General features: G+C 48.9%; 1 protein-coding gene across 1 annotated transcript in view; it reads right to left on the bottom strand.

The window, feature by feature from the left end:
* Positions 1–26,525, bottom strand: part of CREBZF (CREB/ATF bZIP transcription factor) — a 109,270-nt gene that overhangs the window by 69,304 nt on the left and 13,441 nt on the right. The window contains exon 4 of the transcript XR_011284118.1: positions 25,137–25,228. The gene's annotated coding sequence lies outside the window, so the exon portion shown is untranslated. The remainder of the gene's footprint in view (positions 1–25,136; positions 25,229–26,525) is intronic.

Here is a 26,525-nt window from a genome sequence, read left to right as displayed (position 1 = left end):
CTTCTGGAACCTTTGAAGATTCTTGCCCTTGAGGGGCACAGAAACTCACTGAAACAAAAAAAATCAAACTTTTTACTGAAAAAGCACCAAAAAAAAAACAAAAAACGTAGATCAGCTCACAGAGCAAAACACAGGGACTCCCAACACTTGAACGTGCGGTAAAAATCTGAAGATGGCTGCCAGAGGGGCTTAGGGAGCGGGCAGTCATTGGCTGGGGCATTATGACGCATAGCTCAGTGATTGGTTTAGAGGATAAATACAGTTTGAAAGTGAAACTTTTTTCTTTTACTGAGGATTCCCGGCCTGATGACAGGGAATATTCTTGAGCATGTGAATCCATGCCAGACCCCATGCTGGATTCCTCCCATCTGTCAGTGCCTAGGTAGAATCAGGTGGTGGTGGGGACGGCAAGTTATTCTGTTACTGGAGAATAGTAGTACATCTCCAGTCCTGGAATATAAAGAGACTGAGCCTTGCATGCAGACCTCTTTTTAAACTGTACCCGTTTCTGGACAGAAAGGAATCCATTCATGTGCAAGAAAAGCCACACACACAATTTTAAATACATTTCGATTAAATACCTCAATATGTTCTTTTCCCAGAATTTCAGGGTGGGACCGTAGAAGAGGGAGCATTAGATTGGCATGTCACATCTGCGTGAGCCAATATTAAGATGCATAAAAAATAATCAAAAGGCTCCTGCAGCCATTTTGGGAGCCAAGACCTCTTGCAGTCCACAGACAACAACCCCCGAAACGTACCAGCATCAATTCCAGTGCTGGCCTGGTGAAGCTCTGCTCCTCTGGCCCTCAAAACACTTGGTGGTACCTCGACCCATGAACCAGTCAGACCAACCAGTATCAACCCCTCCTTGATGATCTGCGCCTTGGAAGTGTCCCTGGCCTGCAGCAGTGTTATGCTTACCTGACCTCTGCGGGAGCGTCAGGAGCCTCTGGTGCTGCTGGGGCGTGCATGTGAAGCAGTCTGCAGGTACTGTACCCAAGGCAAAGGTGTAGCTGCTACTTGAGCCCTTAACCAACTCCCCTCTACCTCCTTGCCCACCCCTAAATGTCCCTGGTGCCCTCAATGTGTGCCAGCTCACCTGAGTGTTCACAAGGGTGAGCTCTCCATCCTGTTGTCTCACGCAGGGGCACTATGCTTCGGTGTCGTTGTGCTAAGAAGCACCAGTTGCTTCACTGGTGGTCGTGCTCAAACCCAGTCCAGCTGCAGCTTGACGCTGAGCCTTGTTGGCCTTTCTGTGCTGAAAGTCTGATGAGGCTGTCTGTTTCGAGTTTGCTGGTGGTCTTGCCGGGGTATAGTCTCGGCAGGTGCGCCTTCCAGGTTCTGCTGCTAGCCACGTGTGTTATGGATGTAGCATGCACTGCTAACAGTACGCATGCGCGCTGTAGCGTAAGCTGTGGGTAATCCTTATTGCAGGCGCTGCTTACGAGTCTCTGATGCTGGGTAAGCCTTATTGCAGGCACTGCTTGTGCAGTGTTTTGAGAGTCTCGATTTAGTAAGCCGTGGATTACAGTATGCAAAGTGCGCCTTGAACTTGCCTTTTAATGTTTTCTTCTTCCTTGCAGGCGAGAGATGCAGACTGGAACGCAGCGATGCAGAAGCTCCGGTCGCAGAGGAGCGAAGAGACACGCTGCCACTGGTGAGGGACAGAACGCTGAAGTCAGGTGAAGGTTTCCTGGTGACCAGCGGAATGAGGAACGGGCTGTGTAATAAATGGTAAGTTCTGTAGTCCGAGCCTTGGTGCTCCTGCATGGCTTCTTCTAGGGTCGAGGATCGCCGGTAGCATCATTCTGCATACAGCAGCGTAACGCAGAGCGTGGAAGCAGATCTGGGCGTGGCTTATGTAGCCAGCCACTCCCAGCAACTAGCAATGAGCTATACAAATGAGCCATGGCCCACTGCACAGCCATCTTAGTGGAAATCAGGAAGTCCTCTTACCTGCTGTGCACCTATGGCGTCAGTGGCAGCGAGAAGCACCAAATGTGCCAGGATTGAGCCCAACTAGCTCCTACACCTGATTTCTTGGCCCACAATGTATTGCCACCAGGATGCTTACATCTAGAAGGGGGACTGATGTGTTTCTGTAGGGTCACCCTTGCTAGTGGTCATGACAGCAGTCACGGATCCGAGTGCATCATGGACACCTGCACCTGCATTTTCAGCCTTTCGACATGAACAGAGGTGCTGGTGTGGCTCCTTTGCTTGGTTAGTCCATTGAAGATCACCCGTCATCGCAAAACTCTGATCCCTGTCCTAGAGCGGTCTGCCTTGCAGAAGTCTTAGAGTGTTTTTCTGGAAGTTGTCTGGAACAGATTTCTAAGCACAGCATGAGACCAACACTAAATCCTGGGCCTTCGCCGCAACATCGGCACCTGTGATGTCTGGGCACAGAGGTATCCCCAACAGGTACCAGAAGACCAGCAGTGGACGCTGGAGAAAGAGTCAGGTGGTTGATATACACCAGTTTCTGCTCCAAACCACCCCCTGGCCCTCCATATGGTTACATGGGTGTAAAGTTCCATCTCTAAATCACTTTCATGACTTGGTCGGTGGACGGCTGGTGAAGGAACCCTTCCTAGATCTATCCTAAGGGCTAGGATTGAGGGAGTTTACATACCTAGAATTTAACGAGTCTTGTTATTCATAACCACTGGCAACACTAATGACCCTACCTTTGAAGTAGATACTTTGGACCTGGTGACTTTTGGGTACAAGGGCCCAAACTAGCTAGGGAAGCTGTTCTATGATCGTCCTAATGTGCGATTTGTAATGTGTTTCACTGGTCACTTAAATTCTATTTCTCCTATGGGTGAATCTATAGATTAAAGTGTTGGTGTGACAAGGCTTAAACTATTGTATATTTTTATACTTTCCTGTCTGACAATTATTGCAGTTTGTGTGGACTCATTGTAGCCTTAGACAACTCATACCCTTTCTGAGACCAAGCCTTGCCGCTCTACTACCTAAATTGATTGGGTGTGGCTAAACTCTGTTCAACACTGTTGCCCGGCACCACCCCCCAGGCAGCCAGCCCGACCCCCAGGGGCTGTAGAGGCAGGAGCGTAGGGCACAGGTGATCTGGGGCACAAGGGGCCCCAGGAGTCTCCCACCACGATCGCGGGGCCCAAAGGATCCAGGTGTGCCCCACACTCATATCCCCACAGTGCAGTAGATGTGGCCAGTGCCAGCACCCCCGCAGCAGAAGCTGGGGGTGAGCTGCCAGACCCTCTCTGGAGCCCGCACCTCAAAGGGGCACCAATGCAGTCGCACCGCAGGTCCGGTCCCACCCCTGTCACGGGCTCGCCTGCAGCGGCAGGCGGTGACTCGCCGCCTCAGACGTCCTCTGGATCCCGCACACAGAAGGCACCAGGTCGGTCGGCCACGGCCGAAGACAACAGGAGGCAGGAATAGGCTGCGGGCCCCCACGCCTGATGCAGCCCAGCAACAGCCGCCACCGCCGATCACAGCGGTAACGTCCTGGGGCAAGCACACTGCACTAGGCCGTCTTAAAACACTGGATCCGTCTGCGGCCGGGCCTCCGCCCCCAGCACCCCGGATCAGGGCAGCTAAGTCAGCGCCACAGTGGCAACACCCCCCACCGCCAAGGGGGAGAGGTCAGCCGCCACACGGGCCCCAGCAGCAGAGTGTTCAATAGCGGCCCGCCGGAACTCGCAGCGCTGCCACTTCAGCCGGCAGTGAGTTCCGGCTGGGGGTCGGGCTGGCTGCCTGGGGGGGGGGGGGGGGGGGGTAGCGCAGTTGCCCACCTAACTCGGTGACCTGGGGGATAATTAAATATACAGTACCAAGGTGTCTGTTGCACGCACCGGGCCACCTCCACGTGTGCCTGAACACCTGGGTGTCCTGTCCTATCACCCCCGCGTTGGACCTCGGCACATGGCACCTGGGGGAGCAGTCATTGTCCCTGCCCTGCTGCCTGGCCGGACCTGCATTCTAATATTCTACAAGGCACTTACAAGATATTTGGACCCCATCACTATCTACTCACATCTACCATCCCGGGTATCACTCCCCTGCGCCCCTACTGCATTACTAACTCAGTGGGCATGTCGAACCGCTCCCAAGGCACCAGCAAGGCAGGTGCCATGGATAAATTCGCCAGGGGGGCACTCAGGGCGGATCCAGACCACTCGCCCAACCCAGAGGACCCTGTTTCACCATCTGCCGCTCCTGCCCCAGATCTCTCTGCAATGATAGAGTCTATGGATAAAAGCTTTGCTTCCTTTCACGAGAAGCTTGATGACATTAATGCCAATGTTGCCTCTCTCAAATCCCAGGTTTTGAGGTTCAGTTGGGGTGAAAACTATAATAAAATAAAAAAGGTAGAGGTAACAGTATTTCGTGCTATGAAAGAGTTTTATACATGTAATGTACATTACCAGGGTTGTGCACTGAGCTACATGTGCTGGGATGTACCCTAGACGTGCGAGATGCCCACTAAGGTAATGTCCTGGAATGTCCAGGGCCTAAGCAATTACACCAAGTCTCACAAGATTGTGTCCTATGCTCAAAGACACAGGATTGGGATCCTCATGCTGCAGGAGACCCATGCTCGGTCACACCTGGCAACTACCATCGCACCATCTTGGGGCCCCAATAGATTCTACACAACCTACTCTACGCAGGCGGGGTGGGGGGGTATGGACACTGGTACACAAGTCTATTAAATGCACTCTACTAAAAAGCTATATCGACCCCGATGGCAGATACGTCATAATACATTACAGACGGAATATCTTCTAGTGAACACCTACAGCCCCAACGTGGATTCCCCCGTGTTTTATGATGCCGTGGCCTCAATCCTACTGGGGTATGTGGGGGCTTACATGAATCTAATCCTTAATGTCGACCTAGATAGGACAGGATTAACACCCAGGGTACTATCGCATGCAGCACGCAACCTCCATTCACACTGTGCTGCGCTGGACATCCGAGATGTCTGGAGGTCTTTCCATCCCCACCTACGGGAATACACGTACTAAACTGTGCACGATAGCTCATCTAGAATCGATCTCTTCTTGGTGTCCAATGGGCTGGTTAGCAGGATCGGGGAGGCCCAGATATTGACCCATACTATATCCGACCATGCACCCGTTACTCCATCGGTTGAGCTTGGATCCCCGGTTCCCACCTGTAGCACCTGGAGGTTTAAATCGGCGGCCCTCCTGGATATTGTTTTTAAGGCTGACATCACTACCTACTTTGAATGCAACTCCTTACAGTCCACCACAGCTAGTGTCCGTTGGGACGCATTTAACGTATATGTCAGGGGGATGTCTATCTCCAGGGAGGCAGGGGTTTTGAAAACCATTAGAAACTACCTGAACTGCTCCGAAGCCAGGCTTCGGGTCCTAGAACGGGAATGCGCCGCGGCGGCTGACCCCACTAAACTAGCACAAATTAACGAGGAACTTTGCGTTTTTGATGCGCATGCTACCAGGGAAGTGCGCTACTTCAGTCAGCCGCTAGCAGCGGGTAGATCCTGGAAGGGAGAGAGACCCGGGAAAAAAACTTGCCAGATTGACAAGCGGGGAGCGGGGCCAGACTCAAATTGTCTCCATCAAGGATGAGGAGGGAACGCCTCAATGGTCAGACCAGCGGATTCTAGAAATCTTCACCGATTCTACACTAATCTCTATGCTGCGCCCCCAGAGCACAGTATACGAGAGACATCCTTGCCCAGATCCCCATGACACTTATCTCCCAGTCCACTAGGGATCGGCTTGACTCACCAATTACGCTGGAGGAGGTGGTAATCTCTAATCTTCCTAAGGGTAGGGCACCTGGGCTATGTCGCCATTCTTGCTCCCAGACTCCTGGAGGTCTGGGATGATTCACTCCGTCTAGCCGTCCTCCCCCCCCCCCCGCTGGGTGAGGCTATCATCAAGGTGCTACACAAGCCTGGCAAGCCTAGTGATGAGTGCGCTCATACAGACCCCCGTCATTGATTAACATCAACACAAACATTTTTGCTAAGGTGATCGCAAACCGCTTTCTGCCCCTCATGACACATCTTGTACATGAGGACCAATCAGGGTTTGTGCCAGGGAGATCTACCTCTCAGAACATCCGGCGGGTGTTCAACATTATGGCCAGGATTGACCAGGACACCAATGCCGTTGCATTAGATGCCCAGAAGGCATTTGACATGGTGTCTTGGTATAGATGTGGCTGGTGTTGGAGACTATGGGTATCGGCCCCAATATGATCAGATACATTAAGCTACTGCATACGGATCCGGTGGCCAGGGTGCGGGTTAACTGACATCTGCAGTGTTTACACTTTTCAGGGGCACCCGACAAGGCTGCCCGTTCTCTCCAATACTCGTTGCACTAGTTATAAGGCCCATGGCAGACCACATTAGAGCTAGACACACCCACAAAGGGATCCGATTGACTGGCACCCCTGAAATAATATCCCTGTACGCCGATGATGTACTACTTTATGTCGGGGATCCCCACCGTCCACCTAGACCCCATTCTCCAGGACATCACGTGTATTGGCACCTGCACATGTTTCACTATCAATTATTCCAAGTCCAAAATGTTCCCGCTTACCAACAGCACATCACAACCTGCTTCTGAATATCCACTACACGGGTCCCTGGGAGGTATTCGATATTTGGGGGGGGGGGTCCAGGTATCCCTTTCCAGGCCTACTCTGCTGGCAGATAACTACGAGGCTGGCTGCTGTGCAGTTTGCCGAGTCCAAGATGGCCAGGTGGCGCTCCCTTGCTGTCACTTGCGGGGGAAGCTCTCCCTCATCAAGATGATCCTGGTCCCTAAGCTGCTCTATATATTCTGCAACGTCCCCATTTGGCCCAGGGAACACTATTTTACGAACCTACATAAAACTTGCGCAGTTTCTATGGCACTCGTGCGCAGTCCATAAGAAATGGTTAGACATGGTGCTTATACAAATGTGGCGGATTTACAGCACCCGATTTGCTGCTGTACTGGGTTGCTACACAGGCCCAATATGCCACATATTGGTACCCGAGCCCCTTAACCCGGCCGCATGTTAAGCTGGAAACATTGGCTGCAGATGGGATCAACATGTCCCTGGTGGTCCAGCATGGGATCCCACCTGACCCCTCATTCGACCCAGTGTTAGCCACATTACTTGCCTGGAGCCACATCTTTATCAGCCGACACATGCCCCTACTACAAATGGCTCCCAGCCTGGAGATTTCCAGGGTTGGAACCCACTCATGACACAGCCATGTCGTCACTGGGAAGCCTTGGGATACCATGCACTTACCGATTTTTTCCCTAAAGGGAGGTTCATCAACCGTCAGACTTGGAAACGGGGCCACACGGGCTGTGCACTTGAAATGCTGCAGTATTTTACTTTGCGCCTCCTTCCGTGCCATGTGGCCCACCTTCCCCAATGAGCCTCCCGACTCTCCGGAGGTACTCTAGTGGTACTCGTGGTGTAGTGTCCTCCCTTTACAAACTGCTGCTGGCCCGGAAACCCTCCCCACCCCCTGCGCAAGCTTTGAGTGGGCCAATGAGTTGAACCTGGTGATCTCGGACCACCTATGGCAAAAGATGTGTTCCCCACAGTCTTAACTTCCGGTATCGTCTGATCCAGGTCGAATTGCTTAATAGGCTATACTATACACCTCATAGACTTTCTAAATTTGCTGGTACCAAGAGACTGACAGACAGACGCACACGCACATGTTTTAAGGAAGAAGGTGCAGATCACCTACACATGTTCCGGCTATGCCATGAGTTGTCGGGCTTCTGGGAGGCAATCCTGGGGGCCCTTGCAGACATTGCCAGGGTGGTAGTCGACCCAGACCTTTTGGGGATTCTGTTTGGTATATGGGAATCTGAGATGGCAGGCCAAATTTCTTGACAAGGGCTGCATGGTTGCCAAGTGCGTGCGTGCTACAGTGCTGGAAAAGTCCCTCCCCCCTACCTTCCAGAAATGGCTTGGAGCACTCACCTGGGCTCGTACCTGTGAGGAAGAATATCTGACAACGCTCCCAGCATGCTCCCGCCCCAGGAACATGTGGTCAGCCTTTAACAGTTATCTCATGAATCAATCTGAAGGCGTATCTGATGACCCTCCTGCTAACTCTTAGCACTCTTTCATGCTGTGTATTGGTCTGTTCTGGTCTTCTATCCAGTGTTGCATTCCTGCCTCGTCTTGTAAAATGTATGATATATATCAGTAATGCATTGTGTTTTCTGTTGTACTATGCACTCCGATTTGTGCGGTTGCTGTAACTTCTGCCAATAAATAAAAAAAATTTTTTTAAAAAGGAACTTGTAACCAGAGCAGTTTGTTCTTTGGCGCCTCAGCCAAAACCACAAAGCCGCTGAATCATCAGAAATCTATCAGTGCCGAGCCCCCCCCCCCCTTCTCTCTCTCGAGTGCTGCCATAGGAGCCCACCAGACGCCCTCCCTTTCGTCACCACAACCAAGGAGCAGGAACAAGGATCTGCTGCACCGCAACCAGAAGACATCCAGCTAGAATTCAAAAAGGTACAGTGGGGCTTGGGATATATTATCCTTTTGCCATTTGGGGTGCTTCCTAACCTTTGGAAGTGCCTTAACCCTACTCGAGTTGACCTCAACTCACTTGCACTAGCCTTCCAGCTTGTATTCCGAGTTGCTGTATTTCTTTTTGAACACCGACTAAGCTGAGGGATTTAGGAACATTTCACAAAGTAAGGGATGAGCAGAGCATAGACGGGGCGCTGCTGTGCAGGGCTGGCCACATGGTCCCACTTGATGGGTCACAACGGCCACTTGGGAATGATTAAGAAGGGAGACTTGTGGGTTATTTTATAGAGTCTTGATTTGCACTTGTCCCGTTTAAAGTCTCTTTGTTCGGTTTTCTTCACGTAAGTATCGGTTTTCTTGAAGTGCCCACTTTTTTTGTAGATGCTTCACATCAAACTTTTAATGTTGCTTCACACTTTTGGACGTTTTGGCACTTCAATGTTGTTTCACATTGAAGCTGGTTTTGTTGTATTTTAATGTTGCTTTGCCATTCAAACACACCCCCAGACCACTTAGCAATCACATATGAGTCCCCAGGCCTCCTTCCCTCCGACTGGTTGCGCTCAGGCACCGGCTATATAACGCCCGACAGTTTCATGGTAGCTTGCACGTTACCAAAGAAAGGTTTCAGGACATCTGATCATGACTGGGGTTCCATCCTTACCTAGAGGACCCATACTGGTAGACCATATCATGTCAAATATCTAAAGGGATTGTCAAAAAGCACTCTGAATATTAGTTGGATTGTTGGAAAGTGGTCTCACCTTGATGGATTTTGGGGGTTGGGTGGGGGGGGGGTTTAAATGGCAAAGCACTCACTAGTCTGTCCATTTACGAATATGTTTTAGGATATCCCACCCATGACGCTTGAAGATATGAGGATATGATGTGGCATTTATAACGCACCTATACACAAGTGTTTCAAGGCGCGACGAGGCAAGGGGGGGGGGGGGGGAACAAGGGAGGACAGAGCGCTCTCACTAGGCCAGGTGTCATTCAAATCGCGCAAGTGCATGGGAGAGGGGAGAGAGGAAAAGTGCAGTACATGGGATAGTAGCATAAATAAGATAATAAAACTGCCAGATGGTGGCAAGTGCGAGGTAAGCACAGACATAAGTGCTGGTAGGGGAACTGTAGGGATACAGAAAAACAGTCCCAGGGGTTGCCAGGGAGGCAGTACAGGTGTGCAACTGGCGGGGCCTGGGCCCGAGATCAGAAAGGGTGGCAAGGTAACCCAGTGCAGACTCAGCCAGGAATTCAGCAGGGGAGAGAGGGAGACAAAGAGGAAGGTTTTGAGGTGCTTCCGGAACCGGAGATGGTTCTCTTCAAGTTTCAGGCAGGCAGGAAGGCTGTTCCAGAGGGAGACCCCTGCTGAAGAGAGATCTACCACCAACTCGTTGCTTGAAGAAGCGACTGACCATGAGGGAGTTGGAGGCGGATGAGCGAAGAGCCCGAGAAGGTAGATATTTGGGAAGAGAGAGTTGAAGGTAACGCGGCCCCAGAAGGCCTTGTGGACAATGCAAAGGGTTTTGAACTTCATGCTTGCAGCCACTGGGAGCCAGTGCAGAGATTTCAGTCCTGGAGAGATACGATCCCTGCGCTTGAGGCCAAGGATAAGTCTCGCAGTCCTGTTCTGGATCAGTTGCTGAGGGCGGAGAGTAGAGGCAGGCAGATTAAGATAGAGGCTGTTACAATAGCCCAGCCTAGAGAGAACCAGGGCTCTGGAGACGGTGAGATTCTGGGGGGGAAGGAGAGGAAAGGAATAATACCTCGGAGGAGGTGCGACTTCTTAGAGACGTCAGAGATGTGAGGAGAGAAGGAGAGTCAAAGATGACCCCAAGGCTTTTAGCCTTGCAGGTGGGAGCAGGAAGAGGGCCAAGAGAGGCCGGCCAGAGAGCTGCAGGGAAAAAGGGAGTGGGTGTGCCGATGAGTAGAATCTCAGTTTTACTGGCATCGAGGCAGAGGTCATTGGCTGCAAACCATTCCTGGATAGCAGATGGACAGTCAGAGATGAGGGAAGGAGAAGAGGTGGCCGAGGGAAGCATGAAAATGAGCTGGGTATCATCCGCATAGCACTGGAAATTTGGGCAGAGAGAGGCAATGCTGTGGGCAAGGAGTGCCAGGTATTAATAGCCAGGGAGAGGTTAGATCCTGGGGGACACCACAGGTAGAGCAAAGGGTACATATGTTGGTAACCCTCAATTGCACCTATAACTGCTTAGGTTAAACATTGTAGCAAAGTGGGGATATACAGGTATCCCCGTTATCACATTTCGTGGACTCCTTTGGTTAGCGTTTGTTGAATTTGTGCTTAGAGTATCCCATTATCCCAGTTTCTATGATAGCCAGTCTGTCCCGCCTAGATGATGTTCTAGGACAGCCAGTCTATTGCACCTGGTAGACTTGAGGGTGGCCTGTTCATAGTGCCTAGAAAGTCTATGAGGATAGCCATCTCCCCCCACAGAAAATCGGACGACAGCAACAAATAAGCTCCATTGGAGCTTAAGGCATGTAGGCATGTATAAACGCACCACGGTCAGCATCTGCTACAAGCACGGCTATCCATACACACTTTAGAATGCAACTATGACCGATTCAGTCCAGCTGGTCAAAGAAGCGCTTTGCACTGAAACACAAGACTTGCCGCAACACTGCTGCAATTGACAACTTACGACAAATTGGTTCTACCTCCGATTCAGTCTCTCAGCACCCATCCATATGCCGGTCCTTCGAGTTGCTTACTGGAGTCCAGCCAGCCCTCCCAAGTCCTAATCTTGGCCAAATACAGACACATCTAAGCCTCCTCTGAGAATTACCATTCCTGTACTCCAGTCCCAGAGGGAGTTCCTACTACAAAGCACTTTGAGGCCTTAATCTATTGTAGGGGAACTATGGTCCAGTTTTGGGCCCTGGAGACAAAACACACAGACTTCTCTTGCATTCCCGATTCATTGCGGGGGGTGGGGAGGGGGGTTGGGGGAAGGTTGTGTAGTATTTAGTTATTTTGTTTTATTAAAGTATATCTATTTTATAGAACTTTGATTACAATACAGAGAATGTCCAAACATGTATGCTTTTCTGTTTGGGGGGCGCTACCGAAATCCCGCGATTATAGACTCCCCCCTGCCCACATTAAAACAAAGGCGCCAATTTTTTTTTAAGCAACTTTCTATCTATATGCATATGCTATGGACCCCCAAACATTTGCTATGGTTTTTCATCCTGTCCAGACTCAATCCACTGGGCTTTTGACTCACCGGTTATGGGGAAACTGACCTAGTCCTTCAGCCGGTTAGTTCTGGGGAACTTGGTTTCCCTTAGTCTTTTCTTTGTTGCCACTTGCATTACTTCAATGCACAAAGCATCTTCAGTGCAATGGGGTCTTTGTTTCGCCCTAGACATACCACCCCTGGAAATTGTTACTTTCAGATGTGCCAAGGAACAGTTGTGGTAGCAGTAAGTATTTAGTGTTAGCCTAAACGAGTTTAGCTGCTGACTGGCAAGATCCCAAACATGGTCGTGCCACGAGAGCTTCTGTCCTTTGGCCAACCTGTAGTTTGGCCGCCCTTCCAGCTCACCTTTCTTGCAGTAGTGCTTTTCACGGGTGGTGGCTCCCAGTAAGTGGGTTGGGACTGTCTGGTTCCAATCCATATACTGGTGCCAATATGTCTGGTGTGCATGAGAAGCCCAGCGGTACCAGATTGGACCACTGCTTGTGTGCATGTGTGGGGCAGATCTTGCCAATGGAGGTCAGAGTGTGCACACTCATAAGAGAAGATGTCCTGCAGGCATGCCAGATCAGGAGGAGCCAAGAATTCAGAAAAGTTGAGCAGACGAAGTAAGATCTAGATAAGAGCTGTGAAGAGGGCATGCAACCGTATCCTGCTGCTGACCTGAAGTCCTGCTTGGCAACTGATCCCAGAAGACCCTTCCTTCATCCAGTTTGAGTGGTGGGACCAACCACTCCCGACATCTCCTTGTAGCCTATCAAGTGAGCTTCCTCAGCACTGTCCCTTGGCCATCCAGCAGGCTGGTCTGGGCCACCGTGCCAGGAGCATCGCAGGCTGGCCTTGCCCCCTCATCATGTAATTGAGTATTTATATACTCCAAGAAGTTGTTCCATGTTCGTGGCCTCCAAAACCTCTGTCCACCAGGCCAAAGTTTAGTAATCCATTCTAACAGGAGACAGCTTGTGTAGGCTCTTGGTTTGTAGCAAGGGCTGAGTGGGCATTTTAGCCTCTACCCGTGTACTTCTGCAAAGTAGAACCTAACTGATCACAGCCACACCAGACGGTGGAATTAAGTAGTTCCTGGATGCACTGGGAGTCGCACGTATTGGCCTAGCCCCAATGGCAATATGAAATGTTTCATGAGGACTGAACAAGGAGTTGCTTCACTTCCACAAAGCGCATCTAATCCACTCCTCACAAATTCACCCATGTGTGTGGAACGCACGCAAGGTTCACGATCCTGGATAATGATTTATGACAACTTATGGTTATGGATACTGTTGCAGGACATCCTCTACGGGTACAATGCAAGAATAGAATAATTGGTTGACTACCATCACGTGGGGAAAGGTTAGGTTTGGGGCATTATTCCGGTTAAATTACAAGCTTAAGTTCACATTTGATCAATGGACAGTTTTGAAAAACAGACGCGCACAGAGACCCAGAGGAAATCAGGTGGCAGATACAGATGAAGCAGCAGTTCTGACAAGTGAGACAAGAGGACCAGGAAGGCGCACGTGGAGGAGCATGGTAGCTCTTCTGAGCCAACAAGCGGAGAAAAGCAACCCGCCATCTGCTCCAGAACTAGATTGTGTACGAGAGAAAGACATACCTTTTACATTTATATTGGGGAGGGAGACTTATCAAGAGGGAAGCATTTTGGGGTTATAAACCCGTTACTATAACGCTTGGATGCAGACTGAAAACTGCATGAAGCGCTATATTAGTTCTAGCTCTCTCGAAGCTTTAATTGTCCATACTTCCTGAACTGTGATAAATGCTAAACTACCAGTTCTAGCAAATTCTTCGGATCCAACACTGCAAAACATTCTACTATTGTACAGCTTCAGCAGTGTGCCCTATGGAATATTCAAACAGGGGTCGAAATTAAGGTTATCCAGCTAAATAAATGAAGGTTATCCAGCATTAACCAGTGACCAGGCGTTAACACGGCAGGTCAAGGAGCTAGTAAATCTAACTTGCAAATAATGTTTATTTATTTCCCCCCAGTCCCCCGACCCCTGGCCTCTTATGCTTTAAATGACAGAGGGGCCCTAATGTTGATATTGTCCAAAACCGACAGTTACATTCACATAGGCGTGTTTGGCATTAGTTTGCCTGGGGAGCCAAAAGTAGCTCCTGGTGCCTGTTGTGTCAAGCTAACCAGGCTCTTCTGGTGAGGAGCTAAATAGCTCCCAGCTACCCTCAATTTCAAACCTGGTTTAAGCCCCCCCCCCCTCTCCAGAGGGACATGAATAGAGCAACGCATTACCGTTAGTGATTCCAGTACTGCAATTCCTTTTACCCTCACACAATGTATTGCCTACACATCATGCATGCTGGGAGAAAAAGTGCAGAATATGTTATCTGGATGTCTTCCCAATTATCAAACCCAGAGGGCATGGGTTGAGCTACAAAGGGAGGTAAGCACCAAGTTGAAGAGCCACTTGGTGTAGCCAGAAGTTAATATTTGTTTCCTCCTCTGGTTTCATGGACTGCTGGCTTTGGTTTCCAGGCGAGTTTGACTATAAAATGCCAGATCTTCAGAGTTCAGCGGCTGTGTCAACATATCCCATGTAGGATCAAGCAAATGGGTTGCACAATAGATGCACCTGCCCCGCATCCAGAAACCATGAACCACGCAAACAGTAATGCTTAGCTGAGGCGTTTGAAGTAACCCACGCAAACTTGCAAACAGAAGGGCCTTCACTGGATCATGGCCCTCATTAATGGCGAATGATCAGAAGGCCCGACAGACCTTGGGGTCTCCAGTAGAAAGATCCAAGTTAAGTAAGTGTAAAGCTTCCATCATGAAGCAAACAAACCATTTAAACAAAGGAATGGTACATCCCATGAGGGAATATCATAACACTGGATTGTGTCTCAGCGGGGATGGGGTGGTCTGGGCAGAAATCCGAGGCTTAAGACATCCTACAACTTCATGGGATTGAAAAGGTATGGGCAAACACATCGTATCAGCAGTGATACGAGTGGAGGTTTCTAGAGAACACTGAAGAATGCTGCCTGGAAAAAAGGCAGTGGAAGCCAGGAGAAGAGTGAAGAGGAGAGACGCTGAGCCCTGGAGGAAGGCCAACAAGAAGGGCACAACAGTCCTTCAGGACTTGGAAAGCCAGAGCCAAAAAGGTTTTCACCAGCGATCCAGAGCAAATGACTGAAGCCCATACTAGGGAATAGTCCATTTGAACCACTTGGAAAGTACCCTGAATGTAGGGGGCCCTCTTGTAACCCCAGAGGGAAGCAAGGGCCAAGTCTTTTGTTGCATTAAAATAGAAATGCAAGTGCCCACTAGGGGGCGCAAATGGCAATGGCTGCCTGAACCGCAGTTCCCCAGATCAGAGGGGAAAAAGATGTGTTTCCAACCAGACTAATGAACGAAAGCGAACGTGCAGTGTTGGAAAGAGGTGGGGAGCACAACGGCTGAGAAATCAAGAGTGGGGACCCACATTACCCTCCCGGAAAAGTTCTGAGCAGGCACCCTCCCGATGCCTGAGCGAGCAGCGAGCCGAGATAGGTGCAAACTGTAAGGCAAGTGGGTGAAGTGCATGGCTACAACCGGTAAGAAGGAGCTAGCTGCAGCCCAGAAAAAAGGGATCCGCGGGAGGGTGGATTGAGGCGGGGATCGGCCCCTCCCGTTGAAGGCTTGGACCCAGGGTCAGTGCAGAGGCGAGAAGTAGCAGCTGCACTGACAGTAGGGGAGGGGGGGGGGGGGGGGAGTAGGGGAGGGGGGGGGGGGGGAAGGAGGTGCCCGGAGACACCTGTCGGATCGAGCAGATAGCGTGCAAGGCTCCAACGCAGGGGGAACGCCAGCAGAGAAGCCATGTTGGAGGAGAGACCCCCAGAGCATCGCCCCTGGGCTGAAGCAGTGAGAGGAGGGACCGAGGACGGGGCCGAGCAGAGGACCCAGGAGGCGAACAGCCCAAAGGTGAGCTAAGCCCCATAGTGCATGCCAGCACAAGAGGGAGATCGCTTTTGCTGCAGTGCTGGCCCCCTCCACACCCCGTGGACTGCTGGAAGGGGTGGGGACCCCCACAACACGAAGGAAGTAAAAGGGGAGCACACAACAGCCCCCCTTCGGCACCATCCACCAATGACCGCACGGCCCAGCAGGGGACATAACAGAGGAGAGACAGGCTACTCAACATCTGCCACGGGCCTGGCAGGAACAACAGAGGCACAAAGCCTTCCCATGAAAGTGCATGACACTGCGGCGAGCCCCTACCAACCATAGAAGAGACACCAGCCTCAGGGGCCATGAGAAAGTACAAAGCAGGGAGTAAGCGATGGGCAAAGCAGGAAGATCCTCATTCAGAAGGTTGGGGGAAGGGGAGCTTGCCATAAACCGCTGGGGGACCGCACCAGAGCTGAACACTTCGAGCAAAGTCTGTAGGGGGGGGGGGGGGAGGACAGAGACCCCGGCCTAGGTCGAGAAGAAAGTGCAGGACATGGTGAATCTTTTCAAGCGGGGGGCAGTTAAGACAGTGCAGATAACAAGCCCACAGAGGGTTCGGTGGGGGGGGGGGGGGGGGGGAGAGAAATCCATTCAGCTGCGGCCCAGGTTCTGCTGTGGTGAAACGTCTGCAGTTCAATGAGAAAACGGAAATCCTCCTCAGGGACAAGCAGGCCCAAGTGACCGAATACCAGGGCTAAAAGAAGATGTTCTGGGACTTATCGAGCTTCACCCTGGGACGCAGGAGGGAATGTAGACCACTCATCACGTAGCTTCCAGAGCAAGGCATACAATACAGGTGGGGAATATCCATTAACTTTTGAGATCAAGGGACAAGAGGATCGAATGACACCTGAAGAAGCGAAACAAGTGCTGCATCAGTTAACAGAACTGAGAGACGAGGGGGAACGGCGGGCCCCTCGAGGAACCCACTCGCCAAAGGCATCGCAAACCAAAGTCCTGCCACAGAGACGCAAAAGGAGCAAAGCAGGAAGGAAATATGTTAAGTTAAGCTCCCCTCCGCCATCCAAACCACCCTGACCCAGAAGGGAGACCACGAGGCCCCCGAAAGGAAGAGAATAAAAGAAAACGTATAGAAAAGTTGAAAGACCCTCCGTCCGGGGAAAGCTGACTATGTAGTGGCCCTCAGTTTTAAGAGGGTGTCTCACCACTAGAAAGGGTTGGGTTTGCAACTGTAGGTTCTCAGTTAATAAGGTATATGGGGGGGGGGGGGGAGACATGGGATCAGACCCAAAACAAATAAAAGATCATGGGGACTCAGGGCTGGAAAGGAGAAGTGACCCGTTCCACCAATGGTAGAGCCAGGTGGCAGGAAAGGGATCCTTAAATGTCATGGGTCTAAACTCCCAACTAAAAGGTTGCTGGTGGGCCACAAATTTGAGAGGGCATCGCTGGAAGTGATCTTCATCCAAGAGACCAGAGTGAACACAGAGGAAGAGACGTCATTGAGAGGCATGGGAGTGGGCCAAACATTGTGGGCCTCTTCCGCTCAGAAAAAAGGAGCAGTGGGGTTAATATTAACTAAGCGAATCAGACTGTCGGACCCCAAGGTCAAGTCGCTGATTGATGGCAGGCTCCTGGTGGTGCAAGGAACATGGGAAGACACATGGGTCACACTAGCAGGAGTACGCCTCAAACCAGGAGGCCCTCTCACAACCATCGATATACTTTCTGGTCGTGTGTACACACAACATTCACCAGATTTGACCATCTACTAGTCGCCAGAAAACACCGCTCGCGAATAAGGGTTGGTACCATCATGCAGTGGGATGGTCGGACCATGATATGGTGACCATGACAATGGAAACAGAGGGCGTAGGGGTACGCAAATACAGCTGGCGCTGCAATTAACACCTCTGGCAAGACAAGCTCTTCGCGGGTGAACTCAAGGCAGCGATAGAAAGCATTTCCAAGAGTACAACAATCTGGGAGGCAGGAAAAGCCACAGAGGGATATCATGATGAGAGGATGCTAGGAAGAAACTGGAAAGGAGACTGCAAAAAGAGAAACTGGGAAACTAAATTAGCAATTTGGAAGAAGCCCTACATTCGGAGGGGACTTACAGGGAGGAACACAAACAGAAACAAGCAGACTCCAAGGCACTCTGAATAGGGGACACAATACGCAAGATAGACATTTGTAAAGCAAAAATTCTATGAAAAAGGGGGTAAAGCAGACAAAATGCTAGCGGCCAGGCTGAGAGCCCAGAGAATCAGGGAACACAAGGGAGACCGGATGCCGACCACAGGCAGCACAGCTGACCGGTTTGCAGATTACGAGAACCTTTATAAAACTGAAAGTTCTGGGGATATGACGGGGATGGAGGCATATATAGCCAGAACAAGGAGGACGAAATTAAGCCAAGCAGAGTGGGCGGCTCTTGAGTCTTCCTTCATAATGGAAGAAGTGAAGGAGGCAATAAAATGGCTACACGGACGGTAGGTGGGGCCTGGGGAGGACCATTACACAATGTGCTTTTACAAGCAACTCCCTGGTCCCTCAATGACAAAACTATTCAATCATATACAGGACACGGGTATAGTCCCTTCCTCCTTCACAAAGGCCCATATAGTAGTAATCCCTAAAGCTGGGAAAGATCCCGCCAGCTGCAAATCATATCGCCCAATTTCATTACTGAATACTGATGCAACAATGTATGCCAGAACACTGGCGACCTGACCTGCATGGAAGCAATCCACCCGGACCAGGTAAGTTTCATAAAAGGGACACATGGTGCTGAGTTCCATGTGCAAAGCCCTAGATATTATGGATCACCTGAGTGAGTGTTTTGGGGGGGGATATGGGGGGGGGGCACTGCTCAGCCTCTACTCCGAAAAAGCATTCGACCGGGTTGAGTTGGACTTCATCTGGGCTACCCTGACCACCATGGGATTTGGAGAGAGGTTCAGGAAAGGGGTTAAGACACTGTACAACTCCCCCCATGGGTAGGGTGGTGGTCAATGGCAAATTATCAAGAGAATTTGGTCTCACAAGGGGCACCAGACAGGGGTGTCGACTCCTCCCCACCCCCTTCTACACACCCTGTACATAGAAACCATGGGGAACATGAGAAAAGAAAAGACCCGCCATCAAAGGGATTAAGGTTGGGGAAGACTAATACAAGTTGCCAATGCTCGCAGACTATTTACTCACTTGGCTACCCCCAGCCTCCATACCAAGAAACCTCCAAATCATAAAAGAATATGGGAAGAGGGCGGGGTTAAAGGTTAACAAGGATTTTGTTTTAAACTATACTTTTCACGTATACCACCCCAACAGATGCCTCGGTGAAGGCCACGACCATCCAGGGAATTCACTGTTGCCCCTCGGACCCTGAAATACCTAGGTGTTAACATTACAAGAAAAGCAGGCCTCTACGAGGACAACTTCCCACCACTCATGCTAGAGATAAAGGGGGAGCTAGAAAGATGAGACGCTGACAATTTCCTGGCTTGAGCGCCTTAATGCAATTAAGATGATAATCCTCCCCAAGCTCCTCTACCTGTACTAAATGCTGCCAACAGAAATTCCAAGCGTCAATTCTTCCATCATCAGGCCAAAATCATTAAATTCCTGTGGCAAGGAAAAAAGCAACAGATCTCCCACAGCACCCTGATACAAGGCAAGGAGGACGGGGGAGTGGGCCTCCCGGACTGCTATACCCACTACCGAGCAGCCCAATTTAGGGCCATGATCCCCCATCTGAGAGGATATAAAAACAAACAATGGGTCGAGATAGAAAGCCACATGTTACAGCCAGTGACACTGGGGAATGGCTCTTGGCCGAAAAATCGCCATTTCCAATCAAATTAACCACAAAATGCTGGGGCCACAAAAATGAAATCAAGACCCAACAACCTGGCCCTCGCCCTTGAGCCATATCTGCCCCCACACCCTCCCCCATTAGAAACGAGATCCAAGAACCATTGCGCTTCCAAAAATGGTACGAAGCCGGCCTGGAAAGAGTAGGTCAATTAAAGAAAGATTCATACATTTCACTCCAGGACCTAGAAGAAGGTATACAAACAAACTATAGGAACATTCCAGAGTTCCGACAAACCCAAAATGGAAAGCAACTACAAAGGGATCCAACAACATTCGAAAAGAGCCTAAGTGAGACCACATCATCAAGAGGCCTCATCTCAGAACTATACAAAACCCTCTTGAGCAACCAAGCTAACATGAACGATGCCCTCAGGAAAAGATGGGAGAAAGACCTGGGCCAGCTAGTCAAAGAGCAATGGAAACGTCTGTGCACCCACGCTCACAAAACCACCATATCGGCACAATACAAGCGGCATGGCCTCTAACTCCTACACAGGTGGCACTATGACCCCAAGCGATTGTCAAAGATGTTACGGCAAACTAACCAGATAGGCTGCGGCAGCCAGGGTTTGCGTAAAAAAAATGGAAGTCCCAAGTCCTTCCTTCACAAGCCAGCTGGGCCCAGAAAGCCAAGGAACTATAAAAGATGGAAACGGGAGCCTACACAACCTCACCCCGAGCAGGGAAATGTAATGTTGAGGAAAGGTAGCCATGTATAAGTAATCCTGAAACAGATCGCCTAAAGACTCTGGTGAAACCCATGAGTGACAATTGACACTTCGAACCCATCAAGTCTCCGGGACAAAGGGAACGTTTTGTTTAGAGAGATGAGAAATAATGTTATGGCCAAGCATATGGCACTGGTTCATGTTATACGTTTTCTCTATCTGTAAAGTTTTAAAAAGAAAAATAGAAATTAAGAGTATGTTCCAACCGTTTTCTTTTGCCAATCCTGGGAGGCTAATGACTCGTAATGATCAAGACTGTTACGGATATAGGAGAGCAGAGATTTGGGGCAATAAACAGATGGCTTGGTGGGTACTTTTCTTTTAAGACCAGCTTAGAAATACAATCGAGACTAGTATGGACCAAACGGGTTAGAGCAACAGGTAGATAAAGTACTACCCAGACTAGTAGCTACACAGAAAAGTACTAAACCATTAATCCACAATTGCACAAACAGATAAAACCTTGCTAGGCTAATACCAACTAAATATTATCAAACAGAATATAAGTGACTAGAACCCAAGTAGATGGCCAATAGTAATAACAAACCTAAAGGAGATTGGCGACTAAAAATGCAAGCAGAAGGCTAGCAGCAACCGGTAACAAATGAAACAGTAGGCTAGTAGGCCAATAATGACTAGAATATCCACTGGTAACCACTCGACTCTAGTGACTAGAGGATGATCAGCTTCAATAACAGATTCAAAATGTCCGTAATTAATTTCTAGGATATCTTCTGTCACGGGTGGAACTAGAAATGTTACAAGGAAACTGAGACCAGACCAGGCAATACCAATTTGTAAATAAGAACGTAATTATCAGACCCAACGTTAGCTATAAGGTAATTAACTTGTTCCACTAATGGAAACCATTTAGCCCATCTTTAAGTCTCCCAGCAGTGTGCAATTTGAGGAGGGGACTCGTGCACCATAAAAATTAGACTGGCTTAGCTAGTCTCTTGCACAGTTTGGTTTTAACCTCCGCTTTGAGCTCTCCTTTTTCTTGATCGCTTTAACAAGCACCCCCTTATGGCCAGGCGAGGGCTTCTTCCGAGTATTGACTCGCATATTAACTCCTTCTTATGGCACTCGGGGCGGTTCGACTTAAACTTAGTACCTTGTCCACCCCCATGGCCAATGGTGGCTTTGGGGCCCCCGAATCTTTTAAATATTGGTTGGTATCCCAAATACAATACACATTATACTGGTTCAACACAACAGCCGCTTCCCCCCCCCCCCCCCCCCCCAACATGTCAGACTTGAAAAACTAGCAGTTAGTGGCCGGGACACCCGCTCCCTGGTTCTGCAGCCATGCCCTTGGCACTGGGCTCACTGGAACCGGTCGCCTGCACATCCTTGGCACTAACGAAAATATGGAAACTGTTTGATATCGTTTTCCGTTCCATGGCAACCCCCCGCTCTGGAACTTCTCCCGGGGGTCCCACAGGTACCGCCTCCTATGGTGCGACACTGGGCTGAGGCAGGATACGAGCTGCTTCGGGAAGTCTACGACCAAGGCAGCTTTGTCGAGTGGCCGGTCCTCCCATTGCCCCCGAGACGTGGCCAGTGTGCATGGCTTCAGTATTCGTCCCTAAACGAAACTACCAAATGTTCCCAGCGGTACCACCAGATGACCCCTCTATTGACGTACTGACCTCCCCTACACCCACCAGAGGTAAACATCTAGGCTATACACCATGGTGCAATCCAGATCCACTCTGAATTTCACTAAACTGAGGCGAGCATGGGAGGACGACCTGGGGGTGGAGGTGACTGATGAATGCTGGGCCCATATGTGTGCTCGCATACACCGGGTATCCTTTAAACCCCGCTTCAAAGTACTGCATAGGTTTCATTACACCCCAAACAGATTGCATCGTATGTTTGGTGACCGCTCTCCACGATGTCCCAGATGTGGCCAGGACATTGCCAATTATATTCATATGATTTGGTCCTGCCCCCGCCTCTCCCAGTTCTGGGGTATGGCGTGCTCAACCGTATCCGCAATTCTCGACCACCCTATCGACCCCTCTCCGATAAAGTGCCTCTTCCATGACTTCTCCGGAGTCCCCCGGGACTCCGAAAAAAACTGGCTGGCCATTGCATGCTCCTGGCAGTACGATCCATCCTACTCCATTGGATACACCCCACACACCCCCACTCATGCTCAATGGCTCGGGGCAGTCACATGGGCCTCAGACACTGAGGAAACCTGGTCTTACCTACAACCCACTCACTCAAGGCCCAGACACATTTGGCTTAAATTCTGGTCCTATATGTCCGATCTAGGGGTGTCACCGGATGCATCCTCTCCAGCTATTACCCCTTCCCGGTAAGGGTCTCCACTCTGAACCATAGTCAGCTAGCGACCTGCTTATGCTACATATGTACTCGATGAACATCCCACATTGGAAGCGGTTACTGTACGCCTGTTTTGTTTTCCACTGTAACTACATTGCACCTGCCCTGTATGTTGTTCGCCTGTGTTATGCTGCCAAGCTGAATAAAAAAAAAGTTTTAAAAAAACCAAACAAGCACCCCTTTGCCAAAACACTGCCTGAGGCATGGCAGGCATTTATCCTGGACTACTATATGCCTCAGCTCAGTTTCAGATCAGACTGATCCAAAGGATCTTGGCACCACTTTCTTCTGGGGTGTGAACCTAGCACCAAACGTGCGTTCCCCGGAAAGGAGTTGCATTTGAGATTGCAGCCTTCAGATCTTTCCCCGGGTGTGCAACAAGCCAGATGTGCTAGTGGCAAAGCCATCTTCAATTTAAAGCCTTCAAGACCACCAGAGGACAGACCCTTCAGTGCCACTTGATGCTACAACGGAATATAATAGCTTTCGACTACTTGGCAAGACACATACTAGTATTGCCCCACTGTAATAGCCACATTAAAATACCAAAGCACCAAGGCAGTTATCTGGCACTAGTTGCCTGTCCAGGGGCAAGGTCAGAAATAGCCTCTCCACCAAGCCCCCCAAAATCACATGCCAAGACTAGCAGCACGCACTACCAGGTAATCTGTCCATGGTAATTAAGCAGGGGGTGGGAGCTTCTGCTGGAAAACAGGAGATCGATTTGATGTCCCACAAAGCATCGACTGTGTGCCATCATGGGTTTTCCAACTTGGCTAAGTGTCATCTGCCCAAAGCGCTCCAAAGCAAGCCATGGCACCAGTCTGACCGTGCAGAATCACCGACACAAGCAATCACAAAGAAAAGCCACGGAAAGTCTGCGCCACTGAGTCTGCACCATGGCATCCAGCATCTCAGCAAGTGTGTGCAGCAAGAACATCCCCACCCCTGGATGCTGCTGAATTGTGGCACCATCACCCACCTGCAAGGGCCTTGAGAAAGACAGCAGGAGTTCCACCAACCCACTGTGCTCGTTTAGAACTAGGATAAGGTCAGCCTTAACATGCATGTTGCCTATAGGGGCTGGACCAATTTTTTACTGACAGACACCATACTACTGGATCAATTGGCACAGCCTTTTTGGTCAATTTGAAAAAAGTTCAATGGGCAATTTATAAAAAAATGTTTTTAAAATAATTCAAAAACATGACGACTTGAGTCCGGATGCAGCAGTACTAACTAGTACTGGAACGTGTTCGGCCTTGGTTGGAGGAACCACTTATTCCCAGGGCACCATCACTCCGTTAGGCATCTAGATACACACTCAAAGCCTCAGAACCCTGTGCAGATGGATTTTTATTGTACGTTGTCACATGAATGAAAGACCCACGGGAGATGGTAGATCTGATTTCTTGTCCTCTTAAGATCTGGGCATGGGGAGTATTAGGAAATTGCTTCTAGAGAAGAGCTGCCCAACCAATAAACTACCATTTAAAAATTAAATGGAATATAACCAGTAGTTTAAAAAAAAAAACAAAGTGCAACTTACTAGCCAGTCACAATCTATCAATTTGACGTGCACACTATGTCAAGTATCACTCACTCAGTAGTGGCGAGAGCAAAATATGAAGCCTGATGCAACTATCCCAAGATGAGAAATAGCCCAGTCCAACTAAATGTGATCAGCAATAACAAGTCACCATGACGACATGTGAACTATTTTAATATCTAAAACGGCACACACCCTTCTCCGCTCTAGCTCCCCACCACACCTGAAGAAATAATAAATAAAATAAAAATAAAAAAAAAAATCAGGATTTGTTTTCAGTGATATCCAAGTGCACTGATGGTTAGGGAAAGGACTAAGACGAAATAGTAGTGCACTGATGCCAAGAGAAGATTTAATAATATACTGGACATTGTACAGATGCACTTTTATTCCATTACTTCAAATATGGCCATGTAATGCCTCGATATTTAAATAAAACTATTAGGAACCAGACCCTATGTGAATACAAGCATCCATCCACCCATTGCATCCGTATCAAGAAACCACAACACCAGAAGTACCATTATTCCAAACTGTATGGGTATAAAACAGATTCTTAGAAAAGCTTATTAGAGCCCAAAACTATATCAACATGGTTTTATTTCAATACTCGTAGTTTCAGTTCATTGAAGCATAAAGTTCCACAAGCAATTCACAAATAGTCAAAGCTTTCATCAATGCAAAGCTCTGCTTGAAATTGATTTCAGTTGGAACAATGTAGAATATCAAGTGTTCTCCGACCTAATCATTTTCGTTCTGTATTCAGAACCAGACAAATTATAGCTTGCCCAACATTTTGTAAAGATCTCATACAATGAAAAAGTTTCATATGGAGAAAACTTGCCAATTCGATCACACTATTTACAGCATTTTACATACAAAACATAAATCCCTATTTTTACCTTTTAGTTGTGGCATACTATCGTTTAATATAAACCAGGAAACTTGGCCAGGAGCTGGTCCCGCATCTTCCGCCCCAACACAGCTGAATCCACTTTAGCATAAAGAAAAATAAGGATGCTAAATATACATATACAGTGCCGAATAGCGAGGTTTCACAAAAAAATATGCAGATGTAAGCTCTAACAGATCACGTCTAAAGTAAAATTATTTTAAAAATTTTAAAAAAATGATTGTCAGCCTACTGCTAGTTCTCGCTCAAAACTAGCATGCTGGTTTGAAATTTTGGATGTATGCAATTTCTTTGTGAAACCTCACTTTACATATAATTAGACATTTACCGTTAAAAGCAATTTTTTGAATAAAACAAGTTAACACCCCTTTCAATATGCTTTGCAGCTTAAGTAAACCATTTGTAGTTTCTATCAAACGGCTATCGCCCAAAACCCACATCACCATTGCTGGGGTGTTGGTTCCCAAGCCAAATAAACTAGGCAATATTCTCCTTGGGGAACAATTACATTGCCCATCTCCTTTCACCACAACCTCCATAATTATGCTAACCTGCCAAACATTTCCCAATGGAATGCTAGTTTGCATTAACTGACTCTCACAATTACATTTTAAAACAAAACAATGTTATGGCATTTCGAAGCAGGGCACAAACTAAACTTGAATTATGCAGATGCTTCAAAAACGTTGTGAAACTCGAGCGCGCTTTCAGACGATACTAACAAAAGTGAGTTTTAATTCAGAAGACTTCAGAAGCTCATTATAAATTAGTTTAGAAGCATAGTTTAAAGTACGTCCTCAGCCTTCCAAACGCGCTTTATTAACCAGTGCGCCTTTCATTTACGTAAGGACCCCCCAACCTCTAAATAGGACTAATAAATGGTAGTCGTATCTCCCCCCCAAAAATCTGTTTTGTACAGCTGCAATATCAAATGTGTGACAGGGGGATTAAAAGCCACTTCGTGGAACAAATAGCCCAACTACCACAGCAGGTAGGTCCAAGTTCAAATCACAGGCTAAACAAACCACCAAGGGAAAAAACATAATATCTGTCTTGCACATGGAAATTCGGAATCATACTCTAGGTGCCTCTTGCTTTAAATTGAGAAGCTTGGCTTCTTTAAATGGCACATGGTAGCGGCAATAGATCCCACCCCAAATCTCCACTGTACAACATATTCAAAGGGACTTGCATTTATAGATTCAAAAACAAAAACCATTAGTTTGTTTTAAAGTGGACGTTCATAAATCACAGGAAAACTATGTTAGCTGCATTTATATACACGAAGGTACTCACGTATCCAGTGATAATGTTGCCGTGAAAAAGGCCGCCAGTAGGCGGCACTTCCCTAAAAATGCACCCTCTAGAAACATTCCCC

The sequence above is a fragment of the Ambystoma mexicanum genome, chromosome 7q (assembly GCF_040938575.1).
Source record: "Ambystoma mexicanum isolate Mex_15411 chromosome 7q, UKY_AmexF1_1, whole genome shotgun sequence".
Classification (NCBI taxonomy): Eukaryota; Metazoa; Chordata; class Amphibia; order Caudata; family Ambystomatidae; genus Ambystoma; species Ambystoma mexicanum.
Note: the sequence above shows the minus strand (reverse complement) of the source record. Positions and strands in the feature narration are given on the sequence as shown.